This window comes from Wyeomyia smithii, chromosome 2 (assembly GCF_029784165.1).
Source record: "Wyeomyia smithii strain HCP4-BCI-WySm-NY-G18 chromosome 2, ASM2978416v1, whole genome shotgun sequence".
NCBI classification, from domain to species: domain Eukaryota; kingdom Metazoa; phylum Arthropoda; class Insecta; order Diptera; family Culicidae; genus Wyeomyia; species Wyeomyia smithii.
The window spans coordinates 194,610,617-194,617,586 of NC_073695.1; positions in this window are offsets into that span (position 1 = coordinate 194,610,617).

The following is a 6,970-nucleotide window of genomic DNA, read 5'->3' on the forward strand; positions in this document are numbered from 1 at the left end:
TCTTCCTCTGTTTTCTTAAATTCCGTTTTGTTTTTCGCTAGTTCGTGCCATTCTGTTTCTGATATTTCCATAAATTTGTTTTTGTCTTCCCTAATCGCGTTTCCCTAATCCATGTTTTCGCGGGTCGTCCTCTCTTTTTTCCGTAAATTCCAATTTTTCAGCTGATTTTAATGGGTGTCCTTGTTCTCTTCTTTGTATGTGTGCCCAGTATTTCAGCCTCATTACTCTTACTCTATTCACTGCTGTTTTTCCATTTGATAATTTTGAAACCCTTATTCTACCTTTTGGCCTATCCCTAGCTAATTTCAATAATTCCCTAATAATTTGTAATTCGTAACTAGCAACCGATGTTCTATTCTTTTTTACCCATGCCGCTGATTTGAGGCCGTAGATTATTGCCGGTGATATAACAGTCTTGTATATTCATTTTGCTATATACCAGCTTGGTTTAAATTTTTTCATGAAGTCTAAAACTACTCTTGTAGTGTTGAGAGCTTGTCTACATCTAATTCTTGTTGTATTTGGTCTATCCAATGTCTCCGTAAAATATGTTCCAAGGTATCTTAATGTTTGTATGACTTCATATTTATCGTTATCTATTTCAATAATGTCAGGAATATTTCTGTCTGAATTAGGCTTCCTTATTAATATTTTACTTTTATCTGTATTTAGTTCTAAGCCTACTTTACTAAATTCTACTTTTAATAATATAATTATTTTTTCAAGTTCATCTACATTTTCAGTTATCAGTAACAAATCATTCGCAAAGGCTAGGATAATTGGGAGACCTTTGTCATGCAACTCTAAGATATTTAATGTTCCGATCTTTTCCTTAATCTGTTTTAATATTTTTTGAATAACACTGTGCTACAGCGATTTAGAACTTCTGAAGTGACCTAGCGTAGGTTGTAGGTCTTGTTGGGTGTAACATTCGCTCATACTAGAAATTTTCCAAACACCCCCAAAATCTGAAGTTATGGTCAAAATACGGTTCTTTGGACCTCAGGGCATACAATGTTTTTTAACTCAGTCCTTCCTCAACCGATTTTTAATATTGAGGCAGTTTTGGAAAGAAGATAAACAGAGCTTTCAAAAAACTTACAGGTTTGTACTAATATCACTAAAACATGTTAAGTTATTTGAGTTTAAATATAATTTTTTTAGACTTTTACATGCTATTTTTCCAGTACTTTGACAGCTTTGGTTTTGGATGCACGTGTTTTCCAAAACAGCTCCGAGTGTGTTTTATTTTTCGATATTTCGCGGACCCCGTCCGTCGTGCAAGTTTTTTACATCATCGTTTCCGCTAACGGAACACCCCTGGACACGAAATGACCTCTACGGTCGACCGAACCTTCGTCATCAACTTCAAGGCAGTCCCAAACAGGCTGAAATGCACCGACATCTCTGACTTTATTGTGCAGAAACTGAATTTTCCCCCGACTCAGGTCAAACACCTCCAAATCATCAACGGCCGTGTCTACGTTGGAACTGAATCCCCCGAGATAGCCCAGAACATGGTCCAGAGCCACAACATGCAACACGAGCTGGAACACGACGGAAAACTCTACCGCATTCCTCTATCCAAGGAGGACGGTACAATTTAGGTTAGGATCCATGACATTCGACCGAAAATTACCAATCATCAACTGGTACAAAGGATGAATGAATACGGACAAATTCACTCTGTGCGAGAAGAGACCTGGAAAGATTTTTGGCCTGGTGTACCTAACGGTGTTCGTATTTTACGAATGGTCCTCTCCAAATCGATCCCATCTCACGTACACATCGATACAGAGATGTCACTCGTCACCTACCGCGGGCAAGTGGCGACGTGCAAACACTGTAACCGAAATGTACACTTTACCCAAACCTGCGCTGAATATGCTAAATCATTGCGACCATCCGTCAATGACCACCTCACTCTCGCGGACGTCGTCAAGAACTCCAACACCGTGAGCAGCGCTGACGCTGGAAACTCGGCGGAAAACAGCTTCGATCCCTACGTGAATTTCACCGAAATCAAGCGAGCAAGGCGCAGTAAAACCAACAAAACTGTCGACAAAAATACACAACGGGACCGATCCAAATCCACCGTTTCAATTGCTAGTCAAATTTCCATCTCCTCGACCGAATTCCCAACTGAGACGCCAGTGGGCGAGCTCGGCCCGGAGAATGTCATATCCCCAGAGTCTGAAGCGGCATCGACATCTCACAATACAGAAGACACCAACGAAATGGACACAGCGGACACCAACGGCATCGAATCACCAGCTTTCTTCGGTTTTCCCATCACTAAACTAAATAACAGCAACAATAAAAGGAAGCACAACAAACAACAGCCAGCTACAAACAACATCGATAATGGGAACCGTTCTACACAGTCCATCCCCCGTTCCCGATCCCCATCAAGAACAAAGCCCAAAAACTAAAAACACCCTCTAGCACTCCCCCCTATACACCTACAGACAATCCCCACCCCGCTCCCAACCACTCCAATAACAATAAAAATGGATAATTCACCGCATTTATCACCATCATTATCAGAATCGATTCCGGATGTCCAAAATAGGCCTTCGGGGAGATGCCTCGCGTTGCAGTGGAACCTCCGTGGTCTACGCGCTAACAAGTGTGAGTTAAAGCAACTCATTGCGGACTATCAACCTACTGTAATAGCCATTTAAGAAACTATGGTCAACGCCGAAACTATACCCGCAGATTTCATTGGGAAGGATTACACACTACTGGTTGAAAGCGGCCCCAGCCATACGTGGACCCATGGGGTTGGCCTGGCAATCCGCGAAGGGATCCCTCACGAAAGACTCCAGATCCAGACCACCTTGCAGGCGATAGCGATTCACATGCAGATACCCACAGCTGTTACGGTGGTTTCAATCTATCTTCCGCCTAACACAGGACACATCGGTGACCAACTGGCAGAGCTCCTCGAGCAGCTGCCTGAACCAGCTCTGGTACTAGGGGACTTCAACGCACATCACCCTGCATGGGGATCCTGTCGTGCAGACACCCTCGGTCGGTTTATTGCCGAAAAAGCTCTAATGAGAAAACTCGTGATCTTAAACGATGGTTCTCCTACTCGCTTGAACCTTGCTAATGGCTCCATGTCATCGATCGATCTGTCACTCTGTTCGGACTTACTCGCCCCGAAACTAGTCTGGAAAGTCCTACCCGACACGCACAACAGTGATCACTTCCCTATCGGAATATTTTTCCCCGGGTGGTCACAGTCTGCAAAGGCTAGGCAAAAATGGCTCTACGATCGTGCAGACTGGAGCCAGTTCGAACGGCTAACCTCAGCTTCAATCCGACCCGGCGCTTTGCTCGATTTGGACACCTTCGTAGAGCGGATACTGTTGGCAGCAAAAGCAAGCATTCCACAGACAAGCGGAAAGACGGGTCCCAAGGCGGTACCATGGTGGTGCCCGGAGGTTAAAATCGCTATCAAACTTCGAAGGAAAACTCTGCGAGCCCTACGGCGGCTTACTGGCCCTGCATGCGTTCCAGCAAGCTCGAGCAACTGCAAAAAAGGCTGTCCGGGACGCCAAAAGACAATCATGGGAAACCTTCGTGGCCAAAATCTCTCCTACAAGTTCGACGACGGAATTGTGGCAGTGCATCAATACACTGGGTGGCAAACGCCGCCATAACACTAAAGCTATTCGAGGCCCATCAGGTCCAACTGACGATCCTGCAGAAGTTGCTGAAATACTGGCTCACCACTACAACGAAAGGTCAGCAACCTCCAGCTACCCAAAAACATTTCAAATAGCAAAGGCAAAAGCTGAGCGCAGTTTCTCCAACCCTGCGACCGGTGTTTATAAGGAATACAACGCGGATTTTACCCTCAGTGAACTCATCTGGTCGCTCGATAAAGGGAGAAGTCTCTCCACAGGCCCCGACTCAGTCGGGTACCCAATGCTAAGACGGCTTCCTTTGTCAGTAAAAACTGCACTTTTGGAGCTGTTCAACCGGATCTGGCACAACGGTGTTTTCCCGAGCAGTTGGCGGACTGGTATCGTCATCCCAATACCCAAGCCAAACTCAACCGAAACTGGACCGGCGGCCTTTCGACCCATTACACTCATAAGCTGCATATCCAAGGTCTTCGAAAGGATGATTAATAGGAGACTAATTACGGAACTGGAAGCCAATGGACGACTCGACAGACGACAACATGCCTTTCGATCCGGCCACGGGACTGACACGCATTTCGCGAACCTAGAAAGGTACCTACCAGACAAAGACGAACACTGTTTGATCGCGTCGCTGGATATTTCCAAGGCGTATGACACTACCTGGAGGCATGGCATTCTGAGGACTTTGAAGAAATGGCGTGTATCAGGACGGCTATTCAACATACTGGCCAGCTTCTTATCGAATCGTACGTTTCAAGTAGCGGTAGCAGGGCAACTATCACAGATACATACACAAGAGAACGGAGTCCCGCAAGGCTCTGTTTTATCCGTCACTCTATTCCTCGTAGCAATGCAACCGGTTTTTCAAGCTGTTTCTAACGGAGTCCAGATTCTTCTCTACGCTGATGACATCTTGCTGGTTGTGACTGGCTCTAAAAAACAAAGGCTAATTCGGAAACTACAAACTGCAGTCAACGCGGTCGTCAAATGGGCAAAAAGCATCGGCTTCGCAATATCGCCGACCAAATCAACCATCTTTTATGGGAGCCCCAATCTTCGCCGACAACCAAAGAAAGACATAACTATTGACCGCATCCCTGTTCCAAAAACAAACCAGCTCAAAATCTTGGGAGTTATATTAGATCGAACTTTCAGCTTTAGAGCCCACTGCAGGCTGACCGTTAAAAATTGCGCCACCAGACTACGCATTTTGACCATCGTTGGAGCAAGACTACCTCGAGGTGCCCGTCGCTCACTTCTGCAAGTAGGATCGGCGATTATCACATCACGCTTACTCTATGGAATGGGAATAATTAGCAGAGGAGACTCGACCGTGAAACTATTAACACCAACATACAACCGGATGGTCAGACTCGCTTCCGGAGCCTTCGTCACTAGCCCTACACTCGCTATAATGGCCGAAACCGGAGTACTGCCTTTCGACCTGCTTGTTTTACAACTTCTAGCACGACTAACAATCCGGCTGCAAGAAAAAAACTGCGACGCTTCGAACTTCCCAGTGGCCCGCAGAACTAGAGATCTTTTCACTAGAAAGACCAATTCGACCATTCCCAACACCTGCCGACGGCCAAGATCAACAGACCGTGAATGGAATGCACCGAAACCGCTTATAATATGGGACGTGAAGCAACAAATCAGAGCTGGTGACCCTCCAGATAAGGTTCGCCCCGTAGCACATGAAGTAATTGAGCGACGCTTACACGGGTACACCCTGCTCTACACCGACGGGTCCAAAGGCGACGAAACAGTTGGGTCAGGCTTGTTCGGGATAGGCATTTCAAAATCGGAAGCACTACCACAACACTGTAGCGTTTACTCTGCGGAGGCTCACGCTATTAACATGGCACTTAAGTTCCGGCACTCAACCCCAATAGCCAACAGATTCTGCTAGCTGCCTATCTGCTCTCGAATCCGGTAAATCTAGTCATCCCTGGATCCAAAACATCGAGAAGGCCATACGGAACAGAAACGTCCAATTCTGCTGGATTCCTGGCCACACCGGTATCCAAGGAAATGTCATGGCTGACCATCTGGCGAAACAAGCCAGAAATAACAACCCACAGGAAGCCCCCATACCAGCCATGGATGCAGTAAGGGAAATCAAACACACCATACGACAGCAATGGGACCTCATTTGGCACGCATCACGGGACATAAAACTACGCGAGATTAAACACACCACCAACCCATGGAACGACAGCAAAAATGCAGCAGACCAACGGGTGCTAACACGACTCAGAATCGGACACACTAGGCTTACTCATGGGTTCCTGATCCAAAAAGCTGATCCACCTGAATGCGAATGTTGTGGAACCACTGTGGACGTTCGGCACATCTTGCTGGACTGCAGAAAATATCAAGACGCACGGATAAATGCCAACATCGATGCATCGAGTCTCCAAACAGTTCTCAAGAACAACACAGATGATGAAAACAAAGTTATAACGTATCTCAAAGAATCCAATCTGTACAACCAGTTATAATATTATATCTTCAGACACGAATGCACACAATATGTGTAAAGTGTCTTTAATAAAATTAAAAAAAAAAATGCTATTTTTCAACATAACTTGAAATTTTTCACCTATTTTTGTAAGAAAGATACTACAAATACACTAAAATTTTAAAATAATATTCAATTACGAATCAAACAAAAGTGGTTTTGTGAAAATCGGTGAATATTTGGCTGAGTTATAGGGTTTTCAAGAAAACCAGATTTTTTGTCATCTAACGCACAATTGTTTCACGGTGCTACATATATCGGTGCAGGTATCTGTTGGAGTTTTTTCTATCCGCCAAAAATAAAAATTATATGAAAAAACTATCACCTAAACAGATAGTCTTTGGTTAAAAGTACAATATTCAGATAATTCGTAAGGAAACATCAAACTCCAAACAAACTCCTTCGTTCCGGTTTATAGCAGTCAAAGCGTCTACTGAAATACCTTTATGAAGGTATTTGGATTTGAAAAACGACATTTATATAATTACCTAAATACTTCGGGTGGAAAATGATTTTCACGCACCTCGATCGCGGTGTTTGATATCGCTCGTTTTCGTAGCGAGCGATGTTTTCACGCGCTGATCGCACAGATTCGCGGTATTTTAAAAGAAAGATAATCATCGCAACATCGTTTGATTCCGTCACTTGTCACGGTGACGCAACCCTTCCTTTCCGTGGCAGTCGTGGATATGCAGAGGAAAACTCGGTCTCCGGCAACAACGACTGTTACACCTCCTTCTTGACAATATCCTTCCTCACTCTAACGATCGTAAAGACGTGGCCGGCGCCG